Below are 20228 nucleotides of genomic sequence, written 5' to 3' on the forward strand. Positions count from 1 at the left end.
AGCTGGGGTCACCGTTGGACCAACAAGTCTGGTTGGGTTTGTGAGGCTGCAGTCTTGAAGTGAGTGCAGTGGGATGTTTGTGGGACTCGTAGGGATGGGGCTAGGTAGGGCTTCTGGGCCCAAGGGCTGCATGCACTCCCCCAGTGACTTCTTTTGCAACATGGTTGTGCATTACTGCAAGTCTGTGGTTTGGGGATCGGGGAGAACAGTGTAAGGCCCTTCCCTGAAGCAAAGCCACTGTGTGTACTCCAGTTCACTGCCTTACCTGGCCTCCAACCCTGAGAGGACTGTGGGTTCCTGCTCCAGCTAAACTTGCAGAGAAAGTTGTCCTTGGAGATGGATTCTGCTGTTCATCCTTTGTCTTGCAGCTTCTGTCTGGCTGTGTGGCTGGGGTCATTGTTGGCTCCGTTCTTCTGTGCTGCCTTCCTTGTCTGCACATCCTTCAAGGTATTCATGTCTCCCTAGGAGCTCTGGTGTTCTCCTGCCTCAAAGCCCGGTAGTTGGTACTTTGCTTCTCTCCATTAAGGAAGAGGCAAATGTTGGGCCTCTTCAGCCTGAGATGTTCACTTTGAAACATCCTAGCACTTTTGAATTGATGTTGGTCAGTGACAGCCAGCCATGACATTGTTAATTTTTTGGAGGGCAAAGCACTAGGTACTGGCACAAAAACCAGTGTCTCTTCAGGTAACACTTAGGTTGCAAATCTTGGACTTCTTTAGTTTGGAAAATGAAATAGAATTTAGAAAATTAATACCAGATTTTATTATTTCAGATATGTTATTTTGAAATTTAAATAGTATGTAAGTTAGTGAAGTCTAGGCCGCTAGTGGGGAGTGGGCTGGCACACTGCTAGAAAACTAGGCCTGGGGCCTGCACTGGCATGGGGGTTGTAGATTCCTGAGGAAGAGGGTTTGGAGATATATGGCATTGTGGATCACCAAGGTAGCACTTTACAGGTAGGGTATGACTTCTGGGAGATTCCACGGACCAGGCCATTGTACTCACAGTTGAAGAATTATTTTGAGGGGCTTCCACAGCCCAAACCACTGCACTTCCAAGTAAATGAGGGCAGCTGAGACTGTATGATTTGAAAGGGGGAAACCAGGGAGCATGCCTGGGTCAGACTAATGTGCTCACCCACATGGGAACCTGGGCTGGGCTAGGTGGTATCACTCACTGCCTGTTGGTGCACGGGAAAGCTAGGGCTGGAGAGCCTGCCTGGCAGGGCTAAGCCATGGTGCTGGCCAGTGAGTGTTGGGGCAGGGGATGGGCCATGCAAGGCAGACGCAATACCTGTTGGCCTGTCTGTGTGCTGGGTTTGGGGGAGGGCTGAGCTAGGCTAGGCCATTGAATCTGTTAGCACATGTAAGTCCAGAATAAATGTGGGCACTCCTCTGCTGGGCTCTAGCTCTTGCTGTTGAGCATGAGAGCAAGGGCTGGGAGCAGACCAGGCTGGACAAGCTGGCATACATGTGGACCAGGTCAAGGGGTGGGTAGGGCTGAGCTAAGCTACAGTACCCACGGTTGTGTACAACAGCTGATGGGATGCAAGACGGGCCAGACTGATCTGCACATACTGGCACACACAGGAACCAGGACTGGGGACAGGCCTGGTTGGGTTATTGGAGGTAGGCTGACCCTGACTAAGCTGCAGTTCCTGCTGGTGTGTGTAGGGGCTGGGTTTGTGGCAGGCTGGACTGGGCTAGCAGGCTGCACTTGTTGGTCAGCATAGGAGATGGGGTTGGGGCGGAACTGACCAGGCAACTGCATTCACCAGTGTGTGCATAGGCTGATTCAGGTATTGGACTGAACTAGACCCAATACTAGCTGGTGCACACAAGAATCAGGTCTGGGGTCACCCCAGGGGAAGTTTCCTGGGGGACTCCAGAACTGGACTGCTGGACTGAAATGGACACATATTTTGTGATTTTGGACATGTGTGTCATGTGTGTCCTATTGGATACATTGGATACATTGGACATGTGTGGTCATGTGGATTATTTGGGACATGTGTGTCACGTGTGTCATCCTGGACAGACATGGTCAGGTGTGTCATTTTGGACACATGTGTCACATATATAATTTTGGACAGGCATGTGCTATTTGGACATGCGTGCCACATATGTCATTTTGGGCATACATGTGTCATTGTGGACATATGTGTCACGCATGTCATTTTGGACATATGTGTCATTTTGGACAGGTGTGTCGTGTGTCATTTTGGACTCATGTATTACATAATAATGTGGCCTGACCTTGGAGCGTATGTGTTGGAATGGACACCTGCAATTGCTGATGCCCTGTGCAGTGGACAGCATGCCCAGAAACACACAGGGAACATGATGGCCAGATCAACAAGACCAGCAGATGTCAGGTACCTCATCAGAGGATGGAAAGTAGAGCAGGTTGGACAACTCTCCTGGCCTAGCTTTCAATAGATACATGGGTGTGTGAATGCACTAAGGGGGACTTTGTCAACCAATAGTCCTTGGAAAGATTTTTTTCAACCCTGGAGAAACAAAATCTTCAACATCTGGAACTATCAAAACCACTCAAGTAACATCCTCAGAACATTCTTCCCCACTTTGTGGCCTCTAAGATATTAAGTAGCCATCCTCCATCCTAGGGCACTGATGTGGCTGGAAGCAGGCAGCAGCCCCCCTTGTCTTCCAAGCTACCAGCAGATACAAGAGAAAAAGAAAAAAAAATGGAAATAGTTGTCTCACCCATCTTCTTCCAGACCTCGGCCCTCCCCACCGTAATTGGTGGTCCACATGGCCGTATATCCTTCTTCATTATATAAACAACATTAGAAATAAAATCAGATTTTAAAAAACTAAGGTTTCCTACTCTGCCATCCTTCCTGATTTTTGAGAAAAATACTTTTTTTTTTTTTTTGGTGAGAGAAAGATCACTAGTGCTTGTTGGAACAGGGTAAGTCTACTGAAGCTTTGGAAATAGTCCAGATAAAATATGGAAAATTTTCTTAGATTCAAAGTACAATTTCTAGGCCTCTATATTAGATCATTGTCTACACTGAGATAAATGTCCAGGACTTTATCACTCTACCAGTAAAAATATGTCCCCGACTTCATGTAAATGTAGATTAATGATGTCAAAGACCAAGTTGCTTTGGTTGATCTAAAGGTCAGAAATAAATTATTCATAATTCAGGCAATCTAGATTGAACATAATTAATAGTCCAAAGGCTGTAGTAGTACATTAAGAACTTTCATCAATGACAGGTCAGCCAGAGGTTAGAAAAATGAGAACGACAACAGGGGAAGGTAAGTTTTAACACTGTTTAAGTTATGGCATCATGGAATTCAGAGCTAGAGGGCTGTGAGAAATCACATAATTTCCATGTTTCAGGTATTTCAGGCCTGTATAAGCAACAATAATAGAAGGAAAAGGTAGTTTTTGAGTGACTATGGGTAACAATATATCAGTGTGTGTACTTAGAAGATAATGTCCTTTCAGGTTTCTTTTGCTCTCTCCCTCACCTCTCCACACACATCAGGGTCCCTCTGCCAAAGGCGGATTTACACAGAGTAGTGGAGAGAGAGAGAAAGAACTTTCATCCACTGATTCACTCCTCAAATGGCTGCAACGGCCATACCTGAGCTGATCTGAAGCCAGGAGCCAGGAACTAAGAAGCTCTAGGTCTCCCACAGGGGTGTAGAGTCCCAAGGCTTTGGGCCATCCTCAGCAACTTTTTCAGGCAACAAGAATGAGCTGGATTGGAAGTGGAGCATCTAAGACACAAACCGGTATCCCTATTGAGTGCTAGTGTTTGTAGGTGGAGGATTAGCCAGTTGAGCCATTGCACTGGCCCCTAAATGCCTCTCTCGATAAGCTGGCTAAATTATAAAATGGAATAATATGCACACATCTCAGAGCTTTGCTTTATTCATGCAGTATCTCATGGACGCCTCTCTGAAGCATATGGAATAGTTCCAGCTCATTCTTAATGGCTGTATAGCAATTCATGGATATATTGTAGTTTAGCTATGTCATCTCTACTAAAAGCTATAATAGAGCCTTTCATGATCACCAGTATCCAGGCTTCTCTCCTTCCAGGAACTTGAGAGTATACCTTCCCTCCATGTTGACGAGGCTACGTGATCAGCTTCAGCCAGTGGACTGTAGGCAGAGGTGTTGCACGTTACTCACTTCCTTGGCGCAAGACCACCCCTCTCCCATCACATTCTTTTTACTGCTCTTGCATTTTTGTGGTAGACAATACAGTCTCTGTAATCCTCCGTTTCTGAGTGAAAACACGTGAAACAAAGCTCCCTTTCAATCCATCACAGTCATGTAGTATGAGTAAGAAATAAGTCTTTGCTGTATTCAACCCCTAACAATTTGGGTTGGCATAACTTATATAATGGAGCTTCTCTTTGTAATGTTTTTGTGTTGTCAACAATGATAACATTAGCATTTTTTAAATAGAAAAAATACTGTAATTTTATTTGAAAGAGAGACACCCGTGGGCCAGCCAGGGCCTAGAACCTAGACTCAGGTCTCATCAATGGCCCAGGACTCAGTCTGGGTGTCCCAGCAGGGGTGGCAGGGACCCAAGTAGTTGAGATGTCACCTGCTGTTTCTCAAAGGGCACATTGACATCTCACTGGATCAGGAGTGGAGTAGCCAGCATAGGATACAGGCATCCCAAGTGGTAACTTAATTGTTGTATCAAACACCCACACTGGTGCTTTTATTTTTATAGGAAAAATATCCTATTTTTGAATTCATTGGTGTTTATGAATAGCTATATCAAAAATTTCAATAAATATTTTCTAGGAATAATAGTAATATATAATAATAGCTGGTCTGGAAATACATGGTAAATGTATAAATCATTATGTAAATAAACTATATTCTAAGCCAAAATAAAATCTACAAACCAATATTATGCTTTAATGAAACTGCTTAAAAGGTACCAAGCTGCAGCAACTCAGGTGTTCCAATACCCAATTTCTTTTTTCATTTTAAAAAATTTCTACTTGTTTGGTGTGGATTTCTTTCGTTTAAAAGTAGTTTTTTGTTTGAATTAGTATTTGCCAAAGGAAAATGCATCAGTTCTCCAGTGGCTTCAAAAGTGGGTAGTTTTAGAGATCCTGTAGTCTCATTAGGCAGAGATGTTCTCTTTTCACAGTCCTGACTCTCTCAGCTTTACTAAATGAACAGTTACTAACTTATTTTCTAGCCCCTTCAATAGTACTTGAGATTTTATACAGGCTGGTTATTAGCTAACTTACAGTTTATTGAATAATCATATTTAATGAAGTCAAGCTAATTCTTCAGGCAATGTGATGTATTGGTATTAGCCTTGCTTGGCTGTCAGAGTTTGTAATCCTCACTCTGTCATTTAAATTCTGCATAACCAAGGTCAGGTTTTGGACAACCAGTTAAGCTGCTAGTTGAAGTACCCGAATCCCATATCAGAGCATCCAGGTACAAGGTTTTGCTAATGAGCACCCTGGGAAGTAGCAGGTGTCTGCATGGGAGATCTTGATTAAGTCCCCAGTTCCTATTGCCAGCCCTGGTCATTGTAGACAGTGAACACAAGCCAAAAGATGGGAGTTATTTGACTGCCTCTTAGCACAATTAATAAACAAACACAAACTTTAAAAAATTGTAAATGACCTTTGTGAGGTTTAGCTTGCTCAATTGTGAAGAAGGGTGACTATGAAGACTAGAGGAAATTGGAGGAAAGTTATTGCACATCTCGAAAGGTACCTGGCACAAAGCAAGTGTTCATACGTGTTCTGTTTATTTTTTACTAATTAATCAATGTCGTGTCTATCAAAAGTGAGACTTCAGTAGATTTTAATGAGCTTGATTCCCTATATGAAGATGACAATTCCATGGTGACAGTGAAAAATGACAGCCAGTACCCCCCAAACACTCCAGATTCAAATTGTCCCTATGGTCTCCTCCCATCCTCTGAGGACCTCCCCTTTCTTCCTATTCAGGAATTATTGGAAGTGTGAGAAGAGTGCATACTACCCAGCTAATGCCTTAACTATTACCCAACTTCCTCTCCCAGGTTCTTCAGTAACTTAAACTGCTGTGAGGCTGCAGTTTCTACAAACGAACACACGGGGGCTACCGCGTGCAAGCTGTGATCAGTGACAGGTGGCTGTAGTCTGGAGGGATGGATGGGCGCAGGGTACTGTCCTGTGGGTGCTGGCTCTGCTGATGAGTGCTCGGCTTTGCCGAGTTCTGCATCTGCTTGGGGGAACTCTGTACAGGGAAGCCAAGCAAGGTTAGTTCACAGGCCAGAGGGTAGCTGGCCCTAAGGGCGGCTCAGTACTCGCGGCTTTCTGGACTCAGGAGGTGTATACTTGCGACATGGCCGGGCCCTTCAAGGCCTGGCCTGGCGAGGTTTTTGTGACGCAGCCTCCAGAGTCGGGTACTGTGGGTTCTCCTGTAGTCTGCAGATCACACGAGCATTTCAAATCAAGGTATTGAGAAACAAGAGGGTTTATTACTTCATCTTCTGTCACTTGTAGCTCACAGTCCAGAAATTCAATAGTATAGTGCCAGAGTCTGCTCAGGTGGTAAGGTCTTTGTGCAGATGACATCAAAATGACAGGTAGAAGAGATTACACGGAAAAAGGACTGCACAGGAGGTTTCAGCAACCAGTCTTTCTCATCCTATCAGTGTCTGCTCTCACAGGAGCTGATGGGAGTCCTGAGGGCTCTGCAGGGCTGCTGCTCCTACAGGTGGTGCTCACACCTTCCACAGACCCCACACCTCAGTGTTGCTGGACTTCCATGTCACAAAGCTTTGGGAGACACTCAGACCATATCCAAAGCATATTAGGAACTATTACTCAGGGACACAAACACCAGGGAGTGAGGGGCAGTGCAACCACTGTGAGTGCTGGCTGCTAGCATGGTCTTCATTGTGACGCCTTCAGATTTCCTTCCGAAGTATCTGTTCTTTGGCCTATTTTGCAACCTTATTTTCCATTTTATGATACTGTATATTTATGCATGTTCCATATGGACCTTTTATTATATATTCCATTTCCTTTCTTCTCTTGTTTAAATTTCATTGATATATTTTTAGATTTATTTGTTTATTGAAAGACAAATTTAGAGAGAGGGAGTGGAAGAGAGAGGAGAAAGAAATTCATTGCCCAATTGGCCACAACAATTGGAGCTGGTCTGGTCCAAGGCCAGGAACTGGAGCTTCTTCTGGGTCTTCCACATGGGTGTGGGGCCCATGGGTTTGGGTATCCTCAGCTGCTTTCCCAGGCACGTTAGTAAGGAGCTTGAATTGGCACAGTTGAAACTCGAACCAGCAATTATATGGAAAGCCAGTCCTGCTGACACAGGATTAATTTATACCACAGTGCTGCCCCTAACTCATTTGGATTCTCCAGTCTATTACAAATGTTTATGTGGAGTAACCACTGGGTGGAGTAGTTAAAATGCAGTTAACATGTCCATGTCTCATATACCTGGCTTTGATGCTGTGCTGTGCTCCTGACTCCCGCTTCCTGCTGAGGGAGACCCAGGACAGAGGAGATGGTGCAAGTGAATGAGTTCCTGGCACTCAGAGGCAGGCCTGGATTCAGTTCCTGGGGCCCAGCTTTGCCCCAGCTGTGGAAGTCATCGCAGGCATTTGCAGTGTGAGCCTGTGGGTAGGAGCTTTTGTTCGCTTTCTCCCTGTCTCTGCCTCTCAAAGAAATACATTTAAAAAGTGTTTGAAATATTTCTAAAAATAATTTTAACTTTTTTCTTCTGGTGTGTGAATATTTTTGCCATTACTTCTCTTCGTTGGTTTCTCCTCTGGTATTGGTCATGTTTTTCTGTTTCCTTACATGCTTGATGATTTTTATTGGATACCAGACATTAGGAATTTTACATTTCAATAAACATGCTGGATTTTGTTGTATTTCTTTAAAGAATTCTAGATTTGGGGTCTGGCACGGTAGGCCAATGGTTAAAGTCATTGCCTTGCATGCACCTGGATCCTATATGGGTGCTGGTTCTAATCCTGGTGGCTCCACTTCCCATCCAGCTCCCTGCTTGTGGTCTGGGAAAGCAGCTGAGGATGGCCCAAGACCTTGGGACCCTGCACCTGCGTGGAAGACCCGGAAGAGGCTCCTGGCTTCAGATCGGCTCAGCTCTGCCGGTTGAGGTTCTTGGGGAGTGAATCATCAGATAGAAGATCTTCCTCTCTGTATATCTGACTTTCCAACAAAAATAAATAAACTCTTTAAAAAAATAAAAAAATAAAAAATTACTAGATTTTGCTCTTATACCCACATGTATTTCTTCCAGACTCCCTGATGCTTTTATAAGTTGTTTTGTATTTCAGTTCAAAGTGGTTCAGTTCAAAGTTAGCAGTCTTAACTCTGCTAATGAAGGACTATATTATTGTAATAACATGGGGAAAATCATTTGGGTGTGGAAATTTGGGGGGAGGGCTGGGGAAATCCCAGATCCTATGGTATTGTACTATAAAAGTCAATATTTAAAAAAAAAATAATTTATACTCTTAAGGCACGGCTTCCCTGAGGACTCCACATGATACTCTGAGTGTTAGGATATCTGTCCACTCTGGCTGATGGGAACTCAAGTTATTTTCAGATATAAGTAAACTCCAGAAAATGTTCAGTCTCCTCTTTCTCAGTGGTTTTTTTCTTGGCTTCACAGTTTCAATCTCATTGTACACAGACCAATTCTCTGCTAAAAAATTCAGTGAAGACCCTTTTGAGATCTCCAAATTTTCTTTGTAGGTGATTCTCTCTTTCCATTGCCCTGTTTTAAAATCCCTAGTCACTTCCGCCTCCCTAAACTTTTATATCTCTCTTCTGAACAAGGTTCTCTTTCTTTCTTTCTCTCTTTCTTTCTTTCTTTCTAAATAATCTTAGTTGATTAGGGTACATAGGGTCAAGGGCTACAGGAAAGTGGGTAATACCATTGTTTCCTCACTAATATCATTTTTCCCCTGTATCTGGGGTCAGGGGAGAAACAAAGGGAGAAGCCCCACCCAACCTCCCTCCCATCCCAGGTCCCCGATGCATGGCACTCCGAAGGTCCCACTCAAGCAGTTTTGATAGTTCAACAGTTCTGAATTGCTGCCAATTTCGCCGTTCCAATCGTGATGAAATCTATGCACAATCCACTGGCTGACAGTCTCTTCATGGTTGGGGTTCTGAGATCAGCAGTTCAGTTGGAGGGATCTCTAAAGAAGCTTCGTCTGAGATGATCCCAGACCCAATTCTTGTGTATGCTTGCCAGTACAGGGTCTGGCACAGTCCGTTGCCCCAATTAACTTATACACATGCTGGTCACTTCAGTTGCTGGGTCAATCCTGTTTCCAGCCCTGTCTTCCTCGTGAACCAATGGTTACTGCATTCCAGCCCGATCCTGTCCACTTCATACTCGGCCCTCACATAAACCAATGGGAGCTGCAGCTTTACTAGGGCGACACCCCGTAACCCCACCAGGCCTGCCCCCTCCCTTGGTTCCCATGCTTGCCAGTACGTACTGCAGACTTGTTAAGTCTGACCCACATCCCATTCAGCTCTTATATATGTCAATGGGCATTGAAGCCTAGTTCAACCCCACCAACCCTACTATCCAGCCCACACACATGCTGGCGGGTGCCTTTCTGTCTAGCCACCCCTGCCCCAGTCCTGGTTTTCATGCTCTCCAGTGGGAGTGGTAACCCAAGAGGGAGGTGCGTACTATCTCCCTACTAGGCCACTCCAGCTTCCGGATTGTGCACTCTCCAGGTGGTTCTGGAGTTTGACAGATTAAGCTCCCAATGCCAGCCTCTGCCATCTGATGCTGCGGCTAAGCCTAACCATCCCTCACCCACTCTAATTTATGCTTGCACCAGTCAGAAGAGTCAGCCCAACCTGGCCCTTCCCTGATCTAGCTCACGTGAGGCCCACAGGTGTTCTAGCCCTATCTGGTCTGGTCTGCCCCCATCCCAACTCACACTCTCCATTGGGAGTGATTGTCCAGCAGGGGAGCCCACATTTTCCCTGCCAGCTCTGCCACCTCCTCTCTGATTCTCACATGTGCTGGTTGGGTACTGCAGCCACATCTGGTACGGCTCATCGCGCCTCACCTTGCTTTTCCGTAATGCGCACTGGTATGTGTTGTAACCATACCTAGCCCAACCCACACTCTGTTCTGGTGCTTAGATTTCCCAGTGGGTGATATGAACTGGTTCAGCCTGGTCTGCCCCTCACCTATGCCAAATGTATGCCAGTGGGTATCTTTCTCTTGCCTGGTCTGGGTTGCTCCCTTTTGTGGTTCTTATCTGTTTGGTTCCCCTTCACTGTGCTGTGGCCTAGAAACTGCCCTTAGACAATAAGTTAGAACAATCATAGGGCTTAAATTATATTGTCCTAGCTCTCAGTATCTCTGTGCTGTCTGTTACGCTATGTCTGTGATTGGCTATTTTATATATTTTTCCTGTTCTCTAATTGTTTGCAGTAGTAGGGCAATTCCTATAGCAGATGGGTAGAAGTAGAAAGGACACTCAGGCTTCTGGGAGAAGGACTGAGTGGCCTAAAGGGCTGACCAATGAGGATTATCAGCAGCACTGGAGACGAGACGGGGAGGCCGTCTCTTGGGTGGTGTTGGGAAAATCTGTTCTCTGTTTCTGGTTTCTTTGAGGAGTGTTATCTACCAAACCAACCCTCGACGTCCTTCTCTCTCATTTTACTTATTTCACCTGTAGGGAGATTCACTAAAGAGAATGGATATTTTGAGTAAGAAGAGCTAGTTTAACTCTATTCTGTTTTCCAAGGAGCAAGGACAGAGGGGGCTAGTCTGGCCCAAGGAGGCAGGTGGTTGAGACCTGGAGATCCAGGGTACTCATGGTATTTGAGGTTCCTGTGGAATTCTCAGCTAGAGATGGGCAAGAAGTTGGGTGTGTGGGTACCGAGCCTGAGGACGGGACTGGCTTGCAGGCCTATGGATGTATGAGGATGGTGGGACTGGGGTGAGGTATGGACTGCTTAGACTGTACCCCTGAGGGTAGCAGCCAACATGAAGTAGAGATCCCATAAAGATCTGCTGAATAAACGAGTTAATGAATGTCTAAATATCCATTACTTTCAATGAAAGGTAATTGCAACACTGAGACAAACTCATAATGCAGTTAATTGCATTATGAGTTTATTATACTTTGGCTAACATTGATAGCTTTTCTTATTGATCTTTGTATATAACAATATTATGAACTTCTAAAATAAAAGGTATCCCAAACAAAGAAGAGAAAAAATTAAAACAATCTTTCGTGAGATTGGTAGCATATTGTTGGCTAGTTGCTGAAAAGTGGTTACATATTTATTGTGAGTATAATTAATACGGCTCATATTATTCAGTCAGAGAAATATCTAGTTACCAAGAGGTTATATAAAGTAATATAAGTAGCATGGAAAATATTATACTAAGAGATAAAGAAACTGGTTTTGATATACAGGAGAGGTGAATTTGATACTGATCTGACTTTATAATATAAAATGAATTTTATTACAGAAGATGTAAGCAATTTCTATTAATATTTATATTTGACCTTAATTTCAGAAATGTTTTTAAATAGGTGGAGAGGAGCGTGTATAAATTCACATAAATCTGCTGTATGAGAGACCTTAATCTGCTACCAAAGGAGATAGGCAAATGGATACAGTTTTTATACATATTAAATCAACTTTGTCTTTTCACTCGGAAGCTTTAAGATAATAAAATGATCAATATGCAAGTTAGGGCCAACTCCACTTGGTATCAGTTATCTGTATTTTAGGAAAAACATTAAAGAGAGGAGAAAACAAACAGGTTTTGCTTTAAATGGCAAATCATTCTAATGTGACTCTAACAGATAAGCCACATTTCAGGTGGATAAACTGATTTTTAAAAAGCTGTTGCCTAGGATTTCAAAATTTTATGGAACTAGAACAGACTAGAAGCTAACAAGGACTCAGTCTTTGAGTGTGGGTAAGTATGATTCACACCCCAGTACCTCCCTTCGGTTTAGTTAATTGAATGGTGTGGGTGGATTTTTTTTCACTCAAAAATGAGTTAGGATTTGTATGCATTGTAAAGAATGTCAAGAAAGTTGGATTATAGTTTGGTTCTGCCTGGAACTATCTGTAGAACCTCAGCATATTTAATGCTTCTCCATGGGTCTAAGAATAAACCTAGGAATGGCATCTGTATTTCTATTTCTTTTTTCTTAAATTATTTTTTAATAATCTTACTTAGTTGATTAGGGAACAAAGTGTCAAGGGCTACAGGGTGAAAGTGGGTAATACCATTGTTTCCACACTAATATCATTTTTCCCTGTATCTGGGGTGAGGGAGAAAAACAAAGGGAAAAGCCCCACCCAACCTCCCACCTATCCCAGATCCCCAATGGGAGGTGCGCTCTGAGGGTCCTGCTCATACAGTTTTGATAGTTCATCAGTTCTGGATTGCTGCCAATCTCTCAGTTCCAATCGCAATGAACCCTATTCAGAATCCACTGGCTGACAGTCTCTTCATGGTTGGGGTTCTAAGATCAGCAGTTCAGTTGGAGGGATCTCCAAAGAAACTTCGTCTGAGATGATCCCAGGCCTGATTCTTGCGTGAGTTTGCTAGTACAGAGTCCGACACCATCCGTCACACCAATCAGCTTATGCACATGCTGGTCGTTGGGATTGCTGGGTTCGTTCTGTTTCCAGCCCTGTCTTCCTCGTGAACCAACAGATGTTGTAGTCCAGTTCGATCCTGCCCGCTTCATACTTGGTCCTCACGCAAACCGGTTGGAGCTGCAGCCTAGTTGGGGCGACTCCCCATAACCCCCACCAGTTCTGTCCCATACCCTGGTTCCCATGCTTGCTAGTATGCACCGCAGGCTTGTCAAGTCTGTCCCACATCCCGTTTAGCTCTCGCACATGTCGATGGGCATTGAAGCCCAGCTTAACCCAACCCACCTACTATCCAGCCCACACACCTACTGGCAGGTGCCCTTCTGTACAGCCACCCCTGCCCCTGTCCTGGTTTTCATGCTGTCCAATGAGAGTGGTAGCCCCGAGGGAGGTGTCCACTATTTCCCTTCTAGGCCACACTCACTCCGAGATTATGCACTCTCCAGGTGGTTCTGGCATTTGACTTGACAGAATTAGCTACAAGTGCCAGCCTCTGCCAGCTAGTACTGCGGCTAGCCCAACCAACCCTCACCCACTCTAGTTTTTGCTTGCACCAGTTGGAATAGTCAGCCCACCGTGGTCCTTCCCTTATCTAGCTCACATGAGGCCCACAGGTGTTATAGCCCTGCCTGTTCTGATCTGCCCCCATCCCGACTCAGGCTTTCCAATGGAAGTAGTTGTCCAGCAGGGGAGCCCACATTCCCCTGTCAGCTTTGCCTCCTCCCCCTGATTATCACATGTGCTGTTTGGGCGCTGCAACCACATCTGGTACGGCTCATCGCACCTCGGCATTCCTTATTGTGTACTAGTATGTGTTGTAACCGAACCTGGGTCGACCCACACTCAGTTCTGGCGCTCGGACTCACCAGTGGGTGATGTGAACAGGTTCAGCCTGGTCTGCCCCCAATCCATGCCATGTGTATAATTAGCCAGTGGGATAATTTCCATAGCCTGTTCTGGGCTGTTTCCTATTGTGCTTCTTGCGCTTACCTGCAGGGACTGTGTCCTGCCAGAGGAGTTGCCCAGGCTCCTCCATCAGAAACTCTCCCATTGCCAGGTTTCGCGCATACCAGTGGGTCCATGAGCCAACCCTGTTTAGTTCACCTCCTGTCCTAGCAGGAACAGTGGTGTTTCCTGACTGTTATTCAACCCAATCTGGTTCTTATTGTTGGATGTTTCAACCCAGCCATGGCTCTTCCATATCCCCATACAGCTTACACATGGTTCAGTAAGAGCTGAGACCCAGCCTAGTCTGTCATACATCTCCCCTGGTCCTGCAGAGCACCAGATGGTGTTGGAGTCTGGCCCGGCTTGGTGCTTCCATTCCCAGTCCACACTTGTGCTAAGTGGGATTACACTCGTATCCTGATCAGAACACAGCCCCATTTACAGCCCATGCGCTCATTGATGGGAAACTCAACCCAGCTAGAGTATCCCCTTAGTTGCCCAACTGGGCCTATTCCCAGCCTTAGATCTCGTGAAGGCCAGTGGTTGCTCTGATTCAACTTGGTAGAGCCCCTCTCTTGTCCTGTCCCCTTAGATGCTGTGGCTTAGCATCCCTGTCTTATGCAGATCAGTAGGTGCAAGGGCCTACTTGGCATGACCTGTGCTCCAACCTGATTTCTGTTGTTTCTTGTGAGTTAAGGTTAGCTCAGCCCTGCCCATTCTGTCCCCTTCCAGTGGCAGCACGGCCCACTCCACATCCTGTTAAAGGATGCACTTTCAGGTGCTGTGCCTTGACCTGCCCTGACTGTTTTGGGTTCCTGCACCCGTGTGTGATGGCAGGTGGCATGGTCACATCTAGCTTAGTCCATCCCAACCCCAACTTGCGAGCTAACCAGGAGAACTTGTATTTCCACAGGGTTGGGCCCACACAACCCCATAGAGTCTACCCCCAGACCAAGTTCTCTCGTGTGCTGGATAGAGTCTTGACCCTGCCAAATGTGACCACTCCACCACTCCACCAAACAGTTGGGTAATGGTACCCATCACTGCCAAAGAGGCCCCCATCCATAGCACTGGTGTGGGCTGGTGTGTGACGATAAGTGATGTTCTAGTCTAACAGGTCATTTCTGTATTCCTAATTGGGCCGGTGTATCTGTCTAATCGAAATTGTCTCCTGGGTACTTCCCTCCAAGCCACCAGGTCTCAGTCCTCACGCATGCCTAAAACTTCCATGACCCTGTCACTGGGAATCACCCAAGATTCACTTCTCACCTACACTAAAATTGGACTTAGTCATGGGTGTCCCCAGGCAGCAAACATATCTTAAAAAACCCCAGAGTTTGCCGCCAGGTGGCCAGCAGGCAAAGCCTGGCACCACATGGTGCACTGGCTGCCCTGGGGGAGGTCGAGGACTCATTCACTGCCTTGTGGCAGTGTCTTTGGCGTGAGCCCCCAGCATTGGGTCTGACCCGGCAGGGGCACCCCCCACAGCCACCACACTGTGAGGAGCGGCACTTGCCCCCACACCCAAGGCCCGAACCCCTCCCAAACTCTTTATTTCTATTTCTTTAGGTAATCATTATGCACCTATGAACACTCAGTGTATGACTAGGGTGATAGATGACCTGAAAGTAGTCACAGATATTTTCTTTTTTCAAAAAAAGATTTATTTTATTTTTATTGGAAAGTCAGATATACAGAGAGGAGGAGAGACAGAAGAAAATCTTCCGTCCGACTATTCACTCCCCAAGTGGCCGCAACTGCTGGAGCTGCGCCGATCCAAAGCCAGGAGCCAGGAGCCAGGAGCCAGGAGCCAGGAGCCAGGAACTTCTTCCGGGTCTCCCATGTGGGTGCAGGTTCCCAAGGCTTTGGGCCGTCCTTGACTGGTTTCCCAGGCCACAAGCAGGGAGCTGGATGGGAAGTGGAGCTGCCGGGATTAGAATCAGCGCCCATATGGGATCCTGGCGTGTTCAAGGCGAGGACTTTAGCCACTAGGCCACTGCGCCGGGCCCAGTAACAGATATTTTCTACTACCTGGTTTTTAAAAGTGGCTTTGTTGTGGCATAATTAACGTAGCCTAGCTGCATTGAGTCTGAGAGCTTCCCATTTCTTGGGGCCAGGATTCTGAGATCAGAGATGGGCAGGGCCATGATCTCCCTGATGTGTCGGAGAAGAATCGGACACGTCTCACCTATTGCTCTCCTTGGTTTATGGCAGCAGTCTGCATGTGGATCTTTGTGTTTCTCTGTTCAAGTTTCCTTTTCTTATCTGGACAACAGACCTACCCTGTACCAGTCTGACTTTATCTGCAATGACTCTTTCCAAGTCAGATCATGTTCTGGAAAAGACAGATGTTAGCGCTTTGCCATGAGAATTTTGGGAGGGACTTAATTCAACCCCCAATGCTGCATGTGTTTGAGCTGTGCAATTTTAGGTTTTTACATATGAAGGGGCTTCATAAAGTTCGGGGAGATGTGTACTATGAAAAAGATGCATAGATTTCAATTTTTCTTGTAGCAAACTTTTTTTAAAAATTTCTATAAATGTTTGGAAGTGCTCTTGAATATATGTTGCATGAAATTGTCACGATGAAGCCATGAGCACATTCTGCACCTGCAGAGCTTCCTGTATGCCTCTAGCCTGCTTTCCCTGCCTGTCCTGTGCCCAAGTCCCCAGCCTTACCAATAATCTGAAATTTTATATAAGCAGAACCACATAGCATGCATTCATTTTTTGACCTGGTTTTTCTCACATAAAAATTATTTTTGAGATACATCCATGTCAGTACTGGAGAGTATGTTAGTAGTTGGTATTATATATGCATCACATGTTACTGTGTTTATGTCATAATTTATCACCTGTGAATGGATGTTTGAGTCGATTCCAGTTTGGGGGTTTCATAAACAGATACCATAAATGTTTGTGTACATGCGCATGTATGGACAAATTTTCTTTTATTTCTCTTGATTATAATTAAGAGTGAAATGACTGGATCATGTAAGTGTATGTTTTATGAAACCCCCTAATGATAAGACGGCTGTTCCATTATATGTCCCCATTAGTTACTCCAGATCCTTGGGAACACTTGGGAACACAAGCTTTAAATTTTAGGTATTCTGAGCTGTTTCCCCCTAAAAAGTGTGACTTTATTTGACTAAGACTAATAATGAACAGTTTCTCTTGTTGACTTCCAACTTATACATTGTGGTGAAATATATACTCAAATCTGTTGCTTGTTTTTAAAATCATAGAATTTTTTTCTTATTATTGAATTTCTAAAGTTTTAAAAGTTTACTTCACACATATGCTCTTTATCTCATATACAATTTGCAAGTATTTTCTCCTGTTCTGTGATGTAACTTTTTGTTCACTTATCCATGTCATTTGAAGACAGAAATTCTTCATTCTGATGAATTCCAATTTAACATTTTAAAAAATGAATTATGACTTTGGTGTTGTATACAGTTCTTCTTCTTCTTCTTCTTCTTTTTTTTTTTTTTTTTTTAGATTTTATTATTATTGGAAAGCCGGATATACAGAGAGGAGGAGAGACAGAGAGGAAGATCTTCCATCCGATATTTCACTCCCCAAGTGACCGCAACGGGCCGGTACGCGCCGATCCGAAGCCGGGAACCAGGAACCTCTTCCGGGTCTCCCACGCGGGTGCAGGGTCCCAATGCATTGGGCGGTCCTCGACTGCTTTCCCAGGTCACAAGCAGGGAGCTGGATGGGAAGTGGAGCTGCCGGGATTAGAACCAGCGCCCATATGGGACCCCGGGGCTTTCAAGGAGAGGACTTTAGCCGCTAGGCCACGCCACTGGGCCCCATATACGGTTTTTCTAACCACCTTTTTAAATTTCATGCTTTCTTCTAGTTTGATAATCTTGAGTTTTACACTTTATTAACATTTACAGATGATGTATGGTATGGATAGAAGGTCTACCTATCTACATATCCATTTTTTTAAGATTTATTTTTATTTTATTACAAAGTCAGATATACAGAGAGGAGAGACAGAGAGAAAGATCTTCCGTCTGATGATTCACTCCCCAAGTGACCGCAACGCCCGGTGCTGTGCCAATCCAAAGCCAGGAGCCAGGAACCTCTTCCGGGTCTCCCACACGGGTGCAGGGTTCCAAAGCTTTGGGCCGTCCTGGACTGCTTTCCCAGGCCACAAGCAGGGAGCTGGATGGGAAGTGGAGCTGCCAGGATTAGAACTGGCGCCCATATGGGATCCCAGGGCGTCCAAGGTGAGGACTTTGGCTGGTAGGCCACGCCGCCGGGCCCTACGTATCCATTTTTGCATGTGGACAATTAGCTGTTCGATTACCATCTGTTGAAAATACTATTGATAAACATTCTCTACTTGAATACATTTGCTCCTTTATTGAAAGAATTTCACTGTGTTTATATGGATTTATGTCTGGATTGCATTCTCTTCTCTTGGTTTTCTTGTCTGTTATCACTGTCTGGATTTTGTCTTAATTACTATAGCTTTATAATAAACCTGTTGCAAAGTCCTTCAACTTATGCTTCTTTCCTCAAGTCTCATTTATTTTATGTCCTTTCATATAAATATAAATTTTGGAATTGCTTTGTCAGTCACCACTACAAAAAAAAAAAAAAAAAACACCGGAAAATTGGTTGGGAACTCTTAACAATATTGATTACTTTGATTCATGACTATGGTATACTTGTCCACTTACTTTAAAATTGTGGCATTTATATGTAGAAAACAAGAAAATAACTGATTGCTATATATCAATGCTTTATCTTGCAGCCTTAGTAAAGTCGGCTACTAGTTTATTTCTAATAGTTTCTTAACATTCAATAAAACAATCCTTATTAAAATGAGCTTTTACATACCTATAAAAGTTGTACATTTTATGAAATACTAAGTAATGTTTTAATACATGTATACATTTGTACTGTCCAATAAGAGCAAATATAGCTACTCAAATACTCAACATTTATTTACTCATTTATTTTGTAGAAACTGATATAATTGAATTGAAATAGTTATTCTCTTTTTTAAATTTTATTTTTATTGGAAAGTCAGATTTACAGACAGAAGGACAGACAGAAAAATCTTTCATCTGCTGGTTCACTTCTCAAGCGGCTGCAACAGAGCTCAGCTGATCTGAAGCCAGGAGCCAGGAGCTTCCAGGAGCTTCTTCCAGGTCTCCCACATGGGTACAAGGTCCGAAGGTTTGGGTGGTTCTCTATTGCTTTCCTAGGCTACAAGCAGGGAGCTCGAAGAGAAGTGGAGCAACTGGGATATGAACCAGTGCTCATATGGGATCCTGGCGCAGGCAAGGCAAGGACTCCAGCCACTAGGCTACTGCTCCGGGTCTCATTATTCTCTCTCTCTCTCTTTTCTTTAAAGATCTATTTATTTTTGCTGCAAAGTCAGATATACATTATCAGATATGAAAGTCAGAGAGGAGGAGAGACGTGAGGAAGATCTTCTGTCCGTTGATCCACTCCCCAAGCGGCTGCAACAGCCGGAGCTGAGCTGAACTGAAGCCAGGAGCCAGGAGCCAGGAGCCAGGAGCCAGGAGCCTCTTCTGGGTTTCCCATGTGGGTGCAGGGTCCCAAGATTTGGGCCGTCCTCTATTGCTTTCCCAGGGCACAGGCTGGGAGCTGGATGGGAAGCAGGGCTGCCAGATTTAGAATCAGCATCCATATCGGTGCGTGCAAAATGAGGACTTTAGTTAGCTGCTTGGCTACCATGCCAGACCCCCCAATTTTCTCTTCTAATGCAAGTATTTAGTGTTGCAAATTTCTCCCTGAGTATTGTGCTAGTTGTATGAACAAAAAGTGGAAGAGTCCAGTGAAGTTGCTATGTCAACTCTAGAAAAAAAAAAGTAGTTGAAGCCAGGAGAACATGGGAAGGCTTGTTAGGCATGATTGCCTGATGAAAATACAAAGAAAGATTGCCACAATTACATGCATTAGAGGTGTCCACAAGCTTTTACATGAAATACTTCTACGAGGCATTTGCTCAGCAACTGACTAATGCTGGCCTGGTTGTTAGTTACTGTGGCCTTATGGTTTCATTATCTGATGTAATCCAAATTTTTGCTTTCAAGAAAGTCCATGGGTTTCAACCTCTTTGAATATGTCTATTATTGACTGCTCACATGTTCCCATTGCAATGCCTGTCTGTTCCCAATAAATGTCATTATTCTGTGATGAACTGTTCTCTGGTTGTTTTTCTGTGTAGGCTGACAGTTGCATGCCATAGAATGTTGTGTGTTGAGTTTTAATTTTCATTCAGTTCAAAATACTTTCTAATTTCTTGTTTGATTTCTTTTCAATTCATAAGTCATTAAAATATAAAATATGAAAATCAGTTCTACAACTGATGTGTTTTATTGTTCTTGTTTAATTGTATTTCATTTGCCATTTCCAAGTTAGTTTCAATGGACTCATTTTCTCTTATTTTGAATTGTATTTTTCTTCTTTGCATGCCTAGATTTTTTTTCTTTATTGACTGCCACACATCATGCCTCATCCTTGGGGGATGCTTGCTATTGCTGTATTCCTGTAAACATTCCTTAGCTTTGCTATGTGACTTGCTTCTGTTACTTGGAGAGAGCTGAAACTTTG

The 20228-nt window shown here is 44.4% G+C and overlaps 1 protein-coding gene across 1 annotated transcript in view; it reads left to right on the forward strand.

Moving 5' to 3' along the window:
- The window catches only part of TSHB (thyroid stimulating hormone subunit beta), a 28214-nt gene that overhangs the window by 556 nt on the left and 7430 nt on the right, over positions 1 to 20228 (forward strand). The gene's annotated exons all lie outside the window — the stretch shown is intronic.

This window comes from Ochotona princeps, chromosome 2, assembly GCF_030435755.1.
Source record: "Ochotona princeps isolate mOchPri1 chromosome 2, mOchPri1.hap1, whole genome shotgun sequence".
Taxonomy (NCBI): Eukaryota; Metazoa; Chordata; class Mammalia; order Lagomorpha; family Ochotonidae; genus Ochotona; species Ochotona princeps.